At 43.6% G+C, this 13450-nt stretch overlaps 1 long non-coding RNA gene across 1 annotated transcript; it reads left to right on the top strand.

The window, feature by feature from the left end:
• The first annotated feature begins 1619 nt into the window (after positions 1-1619).
• On the top strand, positions 1620-10447 carry LOC147740913 (uncharacterized). Its single transcript, XR_015307479.1, has 3 exons — positions 1620-2122; positions 2379-6885; positions 6971-10447. It is a non-coding gene; the product is annotated as an uncharacterized LOC147740913 (long non-coding RNA).
• The last annotated feature ends 3003 nt before the right edge of the window (positions 10448-13450 follow it).

Raw genomic sequence — 13450 nt, 5'->3', positions numbered from 1 at the left:
TTTAAGAGGCTAACTAGGTTGGTCAAGGTCTCAGATAAGATCAGAACAAACACTGCTACATGAGCGCATTGTTTGTATGACCTGTGATTCTCAGCAGCTGACACCATTTCCCGTGCGCCCCCGGATGACTGTCTGTCTACACACTGCGGAGTGGATGTTGAGCGTATCCGCCCACCCACCCAGTTTAACTGAGCTTAAGTCAAATATTTCACTGCCCAAGATTTTACAATGGGACAATGACATACACAAACACATTTTTATTTTATTTAAATTACTTATGAAAGAGTTTTTATGGCATGTAAAGGAGGTTTGCAGCTTGTAGCGGCACCAATAGGCAATATTGCTCCCCAGGCAATGCCTTGTACTGCCGTGCCGTAGTACTGGCCCATTTGTCTACCCAATGTACCACACTGTTGGTTTCTTTAATATTACTAATGTTAGCACAGGACAAGTTTCGTGTATGGGTAATCTAAGCAATGGTTATTTATCCATTGGCAGTCAGAGACGAAACTATTTTCTATTGAAATAATTGGCTAATGCTGCAGTGAAAGGTTTAGATTGCATCCTTTCCCCTTGTAGCAAGCGGCGAACGGTGTAGTTTGAAAGTGGTAGGGTGCACCAGCCACCATGAGCAAGCAAGTAAAATGAGTGAGTCCATATTTCCTTTGGAGATCTTTGCTCTTTTGGGTTGATATAGATTTTGTCTCAAACGCTTCAGGTAAATTATTATAGGCTTTACAGTCAGTTCAAACTGTCTAAGCACACATTTTGACAAAGTAGTACATCATTTTTCAAGATGTACTTAGCTTTTTTCTTCACTTCTACGTATCCTTGGTTGTATGTTTTGATTGAGAATCTCCACAGAGGGGCAGAGTGGGAAGATCAAACATTTCCCTGATCTCAGGAAGTACACCGTACGGATGTATGTCAGTACAACGCGATGTTTTAGATCGCGGTACTTTACAACACGGTTTTTACAACGCAAGTCATTACAACGACTTGCGTTGGAGCGCGCTGGATTGAGGATTAATTTAATTTTCTATTCCAACTCCAGCCCACGTAACAGTAGGGAAGGTGTTGGAATAGAAAATCAAACTAGTCCTTAACCAAGAGCGCCATCCAGCGCAAGTCGCAGTAATGACATGCGTTGTAATGGCTGCGTGGTAAAGGTAGTGCGGTGTAAACACCGCGTTGTAAACGATGTTTCCCAGACAGTAGCTATCCATTTCGTCGGACAGATATCATAGGCTCAGATACTAGTGCTTAAGTTCTAGTGATCTGAAAGGACAAGGAGCCATATGTATCAAGATACCCATTTGCGATTCTGAATTTGCGTTTTTTTGCAAATCGCAGATTCAGAATCGCAAATCGGTATGTATGTAACAAATCGCAAATAAATAGCGATTCGGTAAACATCGCTATTTATTTGCGAGATTCCCAAATGCGATTCCTTAACCTTAAGAAATCGCAATTTCGCGATTTATTATCGGGAATAATCGCAAATTTGCGAATTTCACAAGTCAGCCAATCGGAAACTCAGGTGCAGCTTGATAACATCACAACCAGGAAATGACTGACTACCCAAGCTTCACCTGAGTTGCTGAGTCAGAGTCAGAGTCAGAGTGAAGGAGTGTTGGAGAGTGAACTGTGCTTCTGAATCAACATGGCTGAAACTGGAGACATGCCCAGGCAGGAAAAACAGCAGCAGCAGCAGCAGGAGGGAGAATTGCAAGAAAGAGGAAACAAAAATTATCTGAGGATGAACTGGAGGCATTAATCCAGGAAATGGTGCCAAATCATGAGTTAGTGTTTGGCAAGAAATCCCTGAAGGTGCCAGAGACCCGTAAAAGGCGCATTTGGGCTGACATACAGCATAAAGTGAATGCACTGGGGGTGATACACCGGAGTGTCGATGAACTACGAAAGCGCTGGTATGACCTGCGCCAGAGCTCCAAAGAGAAGTTAGCTGCCAGGCTGGAGCAGTCCAGGCACACCGCTTGAGGGACCTCAACAATGTCAGACTCAACACCACTGGAGGAACTGGTGGAGGGTACCCTGCAACCAGAAAGTGTGATGGGCGTGGCTGATCTGGACAGCTCCAATCAACCAGCATCTGGACCAGGTAAGAAGCATGCCATCACACCCCTAACACCCACCAAACACCCCCCAGCAGCGACCTAGGGGCAGGAAAAAAGATTTGTAGGCCAGAGCAGGTACACAGGCAGACACAGCAATGCATTATGGAAGATGCAGTCAAAAATAGCATGTGCAGGTCAGGAAAGGGAAATAATTAACTAATGTAATCCCAAACGGTGACATTTTTTATTTTCACAGTGCAACTGAGTACAGTTACTAAATGTGTGCTGTTCTGTCCACAGCACCATCTACAACACAGCCTACAGGCAGTGGAACATTGAATGGACGTCCAAACTCAGGAGACGCAGGGCATGATGAACACACAGATGGGGAGGACAGCCCTGTCAACCCTCGAAAGAAACAAAGGAGACACAGAGTAAGACCACACCACCAATGGAGGACGAGGCAGAGGACAGCGATGAAAATTTGCACTCTGAAAACACACAGCCACAGCAAGAGGTTTGTGCACAAGACCACTAAGTCCCAAAAGGCACAGTTAGGCGCAGACCAGCAATAATGAAGATCGGGGTGAGGAATCTGTGGTTGCCGGGCTGGAAATGAATATGTTGCAGGTGCAGCGCCTGCAAGCGAAAAACATAAAAGCATTACAAAGAGAGGTGAGGGCAGGCTTCAGGGGAATAAAAAGTGAACTGAGGAGTGCCATGCAGGCGCTTTGTGAAGAACTGCGCGCAGACCGTGCTGCTAGGCGCCGAGAGCTGCTGCGCATGGATCGATATACACGGGCCATTAACCGCTTGGCCTCTGCCACAAACATCCAGTTTAGGCGCAGCATAGACATGCAGCGGGAGTTTGCACATGGTTGCCAGGATATAGCTACTGCACTTGTGCAGGTAACATCTGCTGTTGACGAGCTGCGGGCAGTTCGTACTACAGGGCCTGGAGTACTAACTCCCAATGAAGAGGGCGCACAGTCAGGGCGGAGCAGCAACACCCCACCACCCATCATGGAGAGGCACCGTAGTGGCAGAAACAATAGGCCTACAACGTCCAATTAGGATAACGCCGTGCAACAACCAACAGGGGCCTTAGCTAGGCTGCGCAGCATATGAGGTGTTTACTGTGATACCATTGGGAAAGGTGATCTACAGACTTTACACTCACTCCTGTTTTCTATGTAGCACTATGAGGAAAACATGTGCATGACAAATGGAGTGTGACTAGTTGGCATTAAGGACGAGTGACATTATTTCTCCTGCAATTAAGGAATAAAAACACAGTCACACACATAAGATATAGCATTGTGTCATTTTTTCTCACCTAGAAATAGTTGCGCGTAATCTCATCACGCCTCTGGCGCCCAGCTGCTGCACCAGCTACACCAGCTACCATACGTCCTGGTCCACGCCCCTCCACGGCAGAGGATTCTGATTCACTCAGCTCCACTGGTGTGCCGTTCCTGGTGGCGATGTTGTGCAGCATGGCACATGCTACCACTATCTTGCAACATGTTTGTGGGCTGTATTGGAGTGCACCTCCACTTTTATGGAGGCAGCGGAATCTGCTCTTCAGTATCCCGAATGTGCGTTCAATGGTGCCTCTGGTTGCTATGTGTGCTCTGTTGTATCGCCGCTCCCCAGCATTGGCAGGATTCAGGTAGGGCGTCATAATGAAATCCCGGACTGCATAAGCACTGTCACCTGTGGGTTGAAATGTCAATGGTTAGTTACTGAACTGCACATTGTAGTCAGTACAAATGTGCCATATGTTTAAATGCATTTACCTAGTAGGTATCCCTCGCCAAACTCCCCTCTTGGGAGTCTACGGTATAGCCCATTGTGACGGAAGATGAAAGCATCATGTGTACTGCCTGGATACTTTGCTACTATGTCAGTGATGGTGTGTTTGGCATTACACACCACCTGCATGTTTAGTGAATGGTAGCATTTCCGGTTCCTGTACACGTACTCATTGTTTGAGGGGGGGGAAATTGCAACATATGTCCCATCTATGCATCCTATCACGTGGGGGAATTGGCCAATTTAGTAAAAGTCCTGCTTGGTCTGGTCTAGTGCCTGTGTGTGCTGAGGAAGTAAATGTGGTGTTGCATCCTCTGTACCATGGCATCAAGGAACGCATGGAAAAAGCGCGAAAGGGCACTTTGTGACACCCCTCCTGCTGTGGCTATCAACCCCTATAAGCTACCTGAGGCCAACAGGTGTAGTGAACACAGGACCTGGATGTGGGTGGGGATGGCTTGTGTCCTGCGTGTGGGGTGTTCAAGGAAGGGTCTGAGTTCTTCAAATAAATCATGAATACTGTCTTCATCCAGTCTGTAGTGGGTGTCCTCCTCAGTGCGCTGGTAGATGGCGATGCGTGCACGGAATATCCTCTCCTGGTGTCTCCTCCTCTGTGCAGCAGCTCTGAGTCGCATCCTCCTGGCTATCGAGTAAAGCCCCGCCATTGTGGAAAAAAGTATTTTGCATTCTAGTACTCCTTAAATAGGTTGCACCTGATACCACCTGCTCCTACTTGGTAGTAATCGTGATTCTGTAAATTGCGAATTTCCAAAAATAGCTATTTGCGATTTTCTCATACATTCCATTGCGATTTATTGTTTTGCGAATTTCCGTTTGCGAATTTCGCACACAAAGAAATCGCAAAAATAGGTAATCGCAGAAATTTCGCACATTTTTCAATCTCGTAAATTAAGAAATCGCATTTTATGCGATTCCTTCTTTTGCACAACATTTTCCTACATACATACCATTTAGCAAATTCGCATTTGCAAACGCTGAAATTCTGCGAATTTCGGCGTTTGCAACTGCGAATTTGCTTGATACATATTGCCCTAGGTAGCTAATGCATCCCATTCATTACAATTTTCTTGGAGACTAAGGGGCAGATTACAATGACAGTGGGACCGCCACCAACAGTCCATCAGTGGTGTTCCCACCACCATCGGAACCATGTAATCTGCCTGCCATATTACCATGGCGGGCAGATGGTTGGTGGTTGGAAAGACTGATCGCCACGCATCCGATGGGCTTCTTTGAGCCTGCCAGTTCGTCAGAGGGACATCCACTCCCTAGAATGGTGGGGGTGCCTCTGTCGGGACCATCGATAGCCTGTAGGGTGGTCCCCCTTATGATAGTGTGGCCCCATCCTAATCAGCCTCTCAGGGCTTAATTTAGAGTTTGGCAGATGGGATATTCTGTGCTAAATGTGGCAGACATGACATCTGACGTGTTACAAGTGCATGATAGCTTATGCTACTTGTAATGCGGCGGACGGGTATCTGTCACGTATGGCCAGAGCACTATCCTGTCCACCAAATTCTAAGTCAGGCCACAAGCCCACTGACAACAGTAAGGACGGAAGTGCTATACAACAGCTTAAAACGCCAGATGTAATGTTTCAGAGTGGGGCAGGACATCATTGCTATAACAACAAGTATAACACAAGTGTGTTTTTGACAATTCAGTTAGTCATTTTCATCAAATATTAACATGTTCTACTTCCTCACAATCACATGCCAGGAATGCCCACCACGAGGCAGGGCTAGCCACAGTTACCTTTTGTTGCCAATATCATACTAGGTCTAATCACAATATTCCAGGCACACCATTATGCAAGCATGGCTACAATTTGCCAGGCTCATCATTTATGCGATGAATGCAAAAACATTATGCCAAGAATGGAACACTCTGGCAGGGCAACTATAATGTCAAATTGGGATGGCTTAGGTATATTGCAATACCGCAACGAACTTTACGTTCAAAAATAGGTATTAGACATTGGTATTATACCTGTTCCTCTACATCTGTTTATAAGTTTCAGGTGTTTGCAAGCTTGACCATCACAAAGGGATAGTTTGAACTTCGAAATCACAATATGATTTTGATTAATTTCATTCGATTAAAATGCTTAACACAATCTATGTGCGTTTACTGATCATAACTTGTAATTTGATTCTGCGACTTTGTTACTACACCCCCCCCTTTTCAACTACATTTGAGGCTCCCAGTGAGTTAAAATCCGTCGTAAGTTATAATAATTTGATGGCGGCTCAATTCTCCCCATCCGAGTGATAGGTGCGTGAATAATATAACAATACAATATGATTTTGATCGATCTTATTCGACTAAGACGCTAAATACAGTCTATGTGGGTTAATTGATTGAAACTAGCAATCCCCCCTTTTTTAACTACACTTGAGGCTCCCAGTGAGTTAAAATCCGTCGTAAGCTATAATCATTTACTAACTCCAAGATGGCGGTCCAATTCTCCCCATCCGAGTGATGGGTGTGTAAATTACATAACGTTAGTCCTGTTTTGATCTCCAAACGAGGGCCTTTATAACCATGGCGGTAAGCTGCACTGAATCCTTGCTTCACTTCGGGTGCATGCAGTTACGCTGACAGTTCTAAGACTTTTCCATACAGGTGAGAGCTTGAAAAGAGACTCAACTAAATCAGGCGCCATGTACGCTGCAACAGATTTTTTAAGAATCTCGGTTGTTTTTTAATTTCACAGATCTTTCATCTCCCATAAAGAATTAAATTAAAGCGGAAGACGCTCTGCAACAACTTTTTGCGCAGCAGGTATTGATTTATTAAGCAACTTATAAACTTTATGGTGTCTCCATCACAAATAGTGCTGACCTAGTTGTTTTCTCTATACAGGCCAACATTTACCAATTATTTATATTAAATTTGGAGAGCACCAAGAGTCGTATCTACTGGAATTAATTGAAGCTGAAGACTTCCTGTGATATTTATTGTGCAGTAGGTATGAGTCCAATTAAATTCATCTTTAACCCAAGTATCTATGAATTCCTAATAGTGCTAACTGAGTTATTTCGATCCTCACACAGGGCATAACTGATCGCCTTTTTAAACACCATTATTTTTTGAAGACAACAAGACTTCATTCTACCAGGTAAATTCATCTAAATGTTTGATGACAACGCATAGGTTCTATTCCAGCGCTAGTCTAATAATAAGAACATCCAATAATTTTGAATAGTGCTATTCCCTGTAGTGTCAGTTAATTAAGAAGTCTCTGAGCAAGATGAGAGTCATTATAACCACATCTTCGCATATAGGCTAGGATATGATTTAAGTATGTTTGTGTCATCCAGCCCTTTGCAAAATTGTCAAAATGGTGGTTAGATATACACATATAGTGTGTGATCGAGACCGTATAAAATGTAAGATGAATAAGTGTGGCTTTTAAATCCACTGCAATGTGCTCATGGTTCTTCTAAATATGAACTTTAGAGGTTTACTAATTTAGCAAAACTGATTATGTTGCAACATATAAAATTGCTAGTATTTATAAGATGAGAATTTACACCCTTTGAATCCAATGTTCAGATAAATGAATATTTAAAGAGGGCTGTTCCACAAATGATTGTTAGGATGTACATACCCAGTATGTGATGTAAATATGTGATATATTTACAGATTTTTGAAATTAGGTTGTATGTCCCACTCCAAGGGACACCTCCTGGATCCAATCTTCAGCAACTTCATCCACCTTACAGTTAGCTCACCCATTCCTCTCCCATGGTCCGACCACTTCCTGATCCCATTCACCTGGTCACTGTCAGGGTCACGCCCCACACCACCCCCCGCTCCCAGGAGAGACCGCAAATGGTCACAACTTAATTCCAACCAGTGGGCAACCACTTTGAAAGCCTCCGTCCCAGAAAGCAACCCCGACCCGGCCGTCAGTAATGACAACTTTAATAAATGGATCACCAATTCCTTAGATTGCATTATTCCAATCAAAGATATTAAACTTAAGCAGAGACCAAGAAACGCACTGTGGTATTCCCAGGACCTACCGAGTCTTAAGAAAGAATGCAAAAAACTAGAAAGAAAATGGCGCATTGACTACTCACAAGCTAGCAAAGATGCATACCGGACTGCCATAAAACACTATAAAAAAGGCATAAAAAACGCCCAAGCCATTTTTTTCGAAAACAAAATAAACAAAGCAGCGTCTAAACCTAGGGAGATATACCACATCGCAAAAACCCTACTCAAACTTCCGGATATTTCACCAGATCCTTTGAATGCTCAGACTCGCTGCAATGAGCAGGCCGAATTTTTCCACAATAAAATAGCCATGATCTACTCTTCCTTCCCTCAATCCCCTCACATCCAAACAGGTCACAAGGAAACAAGACCGCCTCCTCCTACCACCCTGGAAAACTTCCCACCACTGGAGCCTACCACCCTGGAAACTATAATAGTCCAGGTAAAATCTGGATCTCCCAGTGACCCAGCCCCAGCTCAGTCCCTCGGGACAATTACTCCGATTATTCTCTCCACCATCCTCGATCTGATCAACAACTCTCTATCTTCAGGTAGCGTACCACCGAAGTGGAAACAAGAGACAGTTAGGGCCCTTCTGAAAAAGGCCAATCATGATCAGAAGAGCCCGGGGAAGTACCGCCCAATCTCCCTGTTGCCATGGATAAGCAAAATTGCGGAAAAACATGTAAACTACTCTCTCACAGAATTCCTGGAAGTGAACAACTTACTGGACGCATCACAGACGGGGTTCCGTCCCATGCACAGAACAGAAACCGCACTCCTTGCTGTGATGGAAGGAGCTAGAATGATTGTGGATCAGGGCGGCGCTGCGGCCATCATCTTATTGGACCTCAGCGCCGCCTTCGACACCGTGAATCATGATATCTTGCTGCACAGAATCTTAAAACTAGGAATCACCTCTAAAGCAGCAGCCTGGCTCCAATCATTCCTATCAGAGCGCTCTTTCCGAGTTTTTGAGGGCAATGTCACCTCGCTCAGTAAACCACTCAGTTGTGGGGTTCCTCAGAGCTCCTCCCTGAGCCCCACACTGTTTAACATATAGATGCGTCCCCTTGCTGAAATAGTTCGCCCTTTTGGCGTTCAAATTGCTTCCTACGCTTATGACACTCAGCTGGTGGTAACTCTGAATCACCCCTCCTCTTATCCAAGTGATCTAAGGGGCTGTATGGAAGCAGTATGCACCTGGATGACCCTGTCTTACCTAAAACTAAACAGAGATAAGACAGAGCTAATGGTACTGGGTAATCCCCCACAGAAATCCATTGACTCCTTGTGGCCACCAGCACTGGGCCCAGCAGCCTTAGCCAAGGACACCATTAAGAGCCTAGGTATCTGGTTGGACAATACACTGATAGTCAGCCACCAGGCAACGAAACTATCTGCCACCTGCATGGGCATTCTGAAACTCATCCGGGAAATCATTTCGCTCCTCCCATTCAAGGCCAGACAGATCATGGTCCAGGGCCAAATCCTCTCCCGGCTGGATTTCGGGAATGCCCTCTATCTAGGAGCCCCCCAACTTACCCTGAGAAAACTCCAAGTGATCCAAAATTGCGCTGCCCTTACTCTCCTGCGCATCCCCCGCCGCCAATCCGTGAGATCTGAACTAAAAGATCTCCACTGGTTGCCAGTGAGAGAAAGAATCGATTTTAAAAGCATGTGCATTGCCCACCGTGCCTATTGGAGGAAAGGAGCAACTCTGAATCACACCCTAATTACCCCCTAGCATCCCAACAGACAGCTTAGGTCGGCCCATATCTTCCAAGTCATCAATCCTAGGATCAAAAGAGAAAGGAGTGGAGGCAGATTGTTTTCAGTAAATGCGGCAAAGCTCTGGAACTCTCTTCCAATCTCCCTCCGATCAGAATCTAACATTCTGCTTTTCCGGAAAAAAATAAAAACCCTTCTCTTCAGTAGATAACTCAGCCCCTGCCACACGCACCTGTTTTTCTTTAAGCGCTAGGACGCCTGCGGGTAGCCATCGCGCTGTACAAAAATTAAATCCAATCCAATCCAATCCAATCCAATGTCATAGCTCCCAAATCAAAACTGCAATGCAAATTTGTATCAAATGCCTTAATTGAAGCTTTAATGTATATCTGAATTGAGTTAGGCTGGGAATTACTGTCTTTGAAATAGAGAGGTTTGATGTGATATGTATATATTACTATTTGTGTCCCAATATAGTTGATTGAGATTGTTTTTTAATTATAACTCTGTCTTTTACGGTTTTCAAGATATGATTCATATGTCCTGAGGATGGTCTCATCAACTCAAGATTAGAGACCGAAACGTCGACATATACGCTTTGTCTGCTTAATTAATAGATCAACTGTGAACAGGCGGATAAGCGTATACAACTGTTATAGAGAGTTTTCTTTTGATTGCTATCTCTGAAATATTCTTCCTATAACATTGTGTTTTTTATTCTGTACCCTTGACTCCAATCGATTTTTGAGTATTAAATACAACTTTTTCATACACACCTTTTCCCTCTCTTCCATTTGGATCACTTGAAGTGACCTACGTAGATTGACTTGATATTTGTGGTTGTTGCTTTGCACTATCGGTCATATGTGTACAAGGCCGTCAAGTACTGTTTGAAATTATGTCTGAAATACACAATAACAAAATCCCTTGAAGGTACCTACACCCTATCATATCCTTTGCCCAAACCCTCAAGGGTTTGGGCAAAGGATATGATATGATATGTTGGGTTGCTCATTTCTGGTTACCATTTGCAGGGAAGGCAACAACGGCTGGTGCACATTTACTCTGCCACCCAGGTCCCACATTCTCTCATTGACTAAACCTATCAGGCTCAGTGAATAAGATGAGGAGGCTCAGCTGACTCCCATTTAGAATCTAAGTCTTGGCAAAAGTGCCTCTCTTTGGATGACATGCCTACTGTCACTGCTGTCAAGCTATCTTCCTCTCTCTGTTACACACACACACACACACACACACACACGCACACACACACACACACACACACACACACACACACACACACACTATACTCATTTCCTAGTACATTAAACAGAGTAGTAAAGGAGATTCTCCAAAGACACAAAACTGTTCAGGTCTCAGAATACAAGTCTCTTAAATAAAGTGGGATCATAAATGCAGAACAATATGATTCAATATTGAAAGAAAGTGGTTCCGACTGAGTGTTGCAGGATACATTGATGACCACTGGATAATGTATCTTAGAAAAGCAGATGTCGGTAAACGTCATTTGGTAACGGACATCAATGCCAGAAGCAAATGGGCAGAAGGACCAATATTCTGTCAGATTTTTCATGCACCAAGGAATCTATACATCATGGCAGACCCTACCTACCATCTATTTATGGTATCCAAGAACCTTTGAATGAAAGGTAAATGGTCAATATACTGACTACATAATACAAATACTGAAATAAAGCTCAAAACAGCTAAATCAATTGCAAGGGGATGAACACAGTAAACCTACTTATTGACCGAAAATGTTCAATAGCCTCTTACCCAATTTACCTATAAGAAATATTACCGAGCACAAAAATGTTTGTGACTCTCCTCCACGACCACAAGGCATTTGCCTTGATTGCTTAGCGACTAATTGATAAACAATAGGACATTTACTGCATAGGTTTCCTCCTACTTACCTGATGCACAAACCTATTTCTGTGTGTACATTCAACACAAACTTGCAGACATCTATTCATACGCCCAAAAGTTACTTTTTCTGTACACAAAATATCGTTTTACACACCACAAAGATTTACTCGAAGATACTTGTTTGAGTCAATAAATCTTCCAGGAGTGGATATTGGCCATGCCGACACAGGTCTCGCTAGAGCAGATGACACGAGTCCTGTTCTGGTCATGGCCTCTGGATTAATGTAACGCAGTTTTCATGAAACTTCCTGTGAACTGCAGCCCTTCGTGGAGCGCAAGCACCGCCACCAATGCTGCACTCCCACTACATGTTGTGTCCCATCTTCCAAGAAACCTATTGGTGCTATGGATATACATGGATGTTGACCCTGTACAACAATGGGTGAGTTCTCCTCATTCTAAAGTAATTGCAGTGTATCACATCGCAGAGTCTCACCTGTGTGCCGACAAGATATCATAAGACCTTAATAGATTGAGTGCAGTTTATAACAGACCTGAGTGCATATGACTATTGATATATTTTGCTTGTAAAATAAATAAAACATTAACAATCAATCTCAATGACAACCAGAAAGATAGAGAGGTCAGAAGGGTGAGAAGGATGAAGGGCAGGTGAAGGAAAGAGAAGAGAGGGGGCTAATGTAGATATGGACGAAAAGCTGATGGATAAAATAATCTGGTGGGAAGGGACAAGGAGTGGAAACAGAGTGATAACGGGAAAGCGGAGACAAAAGCCAGACAGACTTGAGTGCCATTGCTTACCACTACACTGCAACATTTTTATTTTGTATGACAGCAAATGTGGTGTTTAATCAACGGGCCCCTGACATATCTTGATGTAACTAGTATTAATATATAAGATAGTGACCCTATTCGTTTACCTGTTTCCAGATAGAGATCTTGAGATTTATGATCCGCCGGTCAAGGTAGGCAAGGAAACATTTTCAAAATTTTTTGTCTCATGGCCCAATTATATAGGCAGAGATTACATCTGGTCTCCCATTGTTCTTTACCCTTTTTTTACAATAGCTCTTTACGACTTAGTTACATATTATAAACGACAATAACATCGAATTTATTCTTTGCTTAATTTTTTCGAGCAGCATCAAAATTTGTACCGGCTTGTACTGCTGTGCAAGGGTCCACTTAGTTTGCGTTTGACTCGCACGGTATAAGGCCCTTACTGCGTCACCAATCTAGTATGCACGGTGCTTCTAAACTGCATCACTGTTCAAGTATGCAAATTATGCCTAATCCTAGTTTTTTCTACTGAGTCCAAGGAGGATATTCTCAAGAACGTACGATAATCATCCCCAAAATAGATTAACGCAATTTTTCATATCACCGTCTATCACGGAAAAATAACGCTGTGTTACCGTTGTATTCTCAACATGGTGGTAGCATGCGATAGTCTCTCGATAATACATCAAATGTCCATGTTAAACTTACCGTGACGGCGATAAAAATCCTAACCCCAACGCGAAAAAAGTGGCGATGGGCCCAACGCGTTAAAAAAATCAGGGATAAACTGCAACAGGCCTGCTATTCCCACATATTTATATAGCGCAACTTTCACTCCAAGGAGCATCTTGGAGCTGTGCGGAACCTGGAATGGTAAATTTACCAGTTAACTGCAAACAACAAAGGCAGACGGGGAATCAGATCAGAGACTTGCACTGGGTGTTAAAGCGGTAAAGATCCAGGAGCCTCATTTATGAAAAGTGATGCATTCCTGCGTGAAAACAGCGATGCGTCACTTTTCATTGCGCCCTATTTGCGACACCAATGATGCGTCATATTTACAGTATGACGCATCATTGCGCAAGGAGTTACAGATATGTCAGTATTTC

This window comes from Lissotriton vulgaris, chromosome 1_1 (assembly GCF_964263255.1).
Source record: "Lissotriton vulgaris chromosome 1_1, aLisVul1.2, whole genome shotgun sequence".
Lineage (NCBI taxonomy): Eukaryota > Metazoa > Chordata > Amphibia > Caudata > Salamandridae > Lissotriton > Lissotriton vulgaris.
Note: the sequence above shows the minus strand (reverse complement) of the source record. Positions and strands in the feature narration are given on the sequence as shown.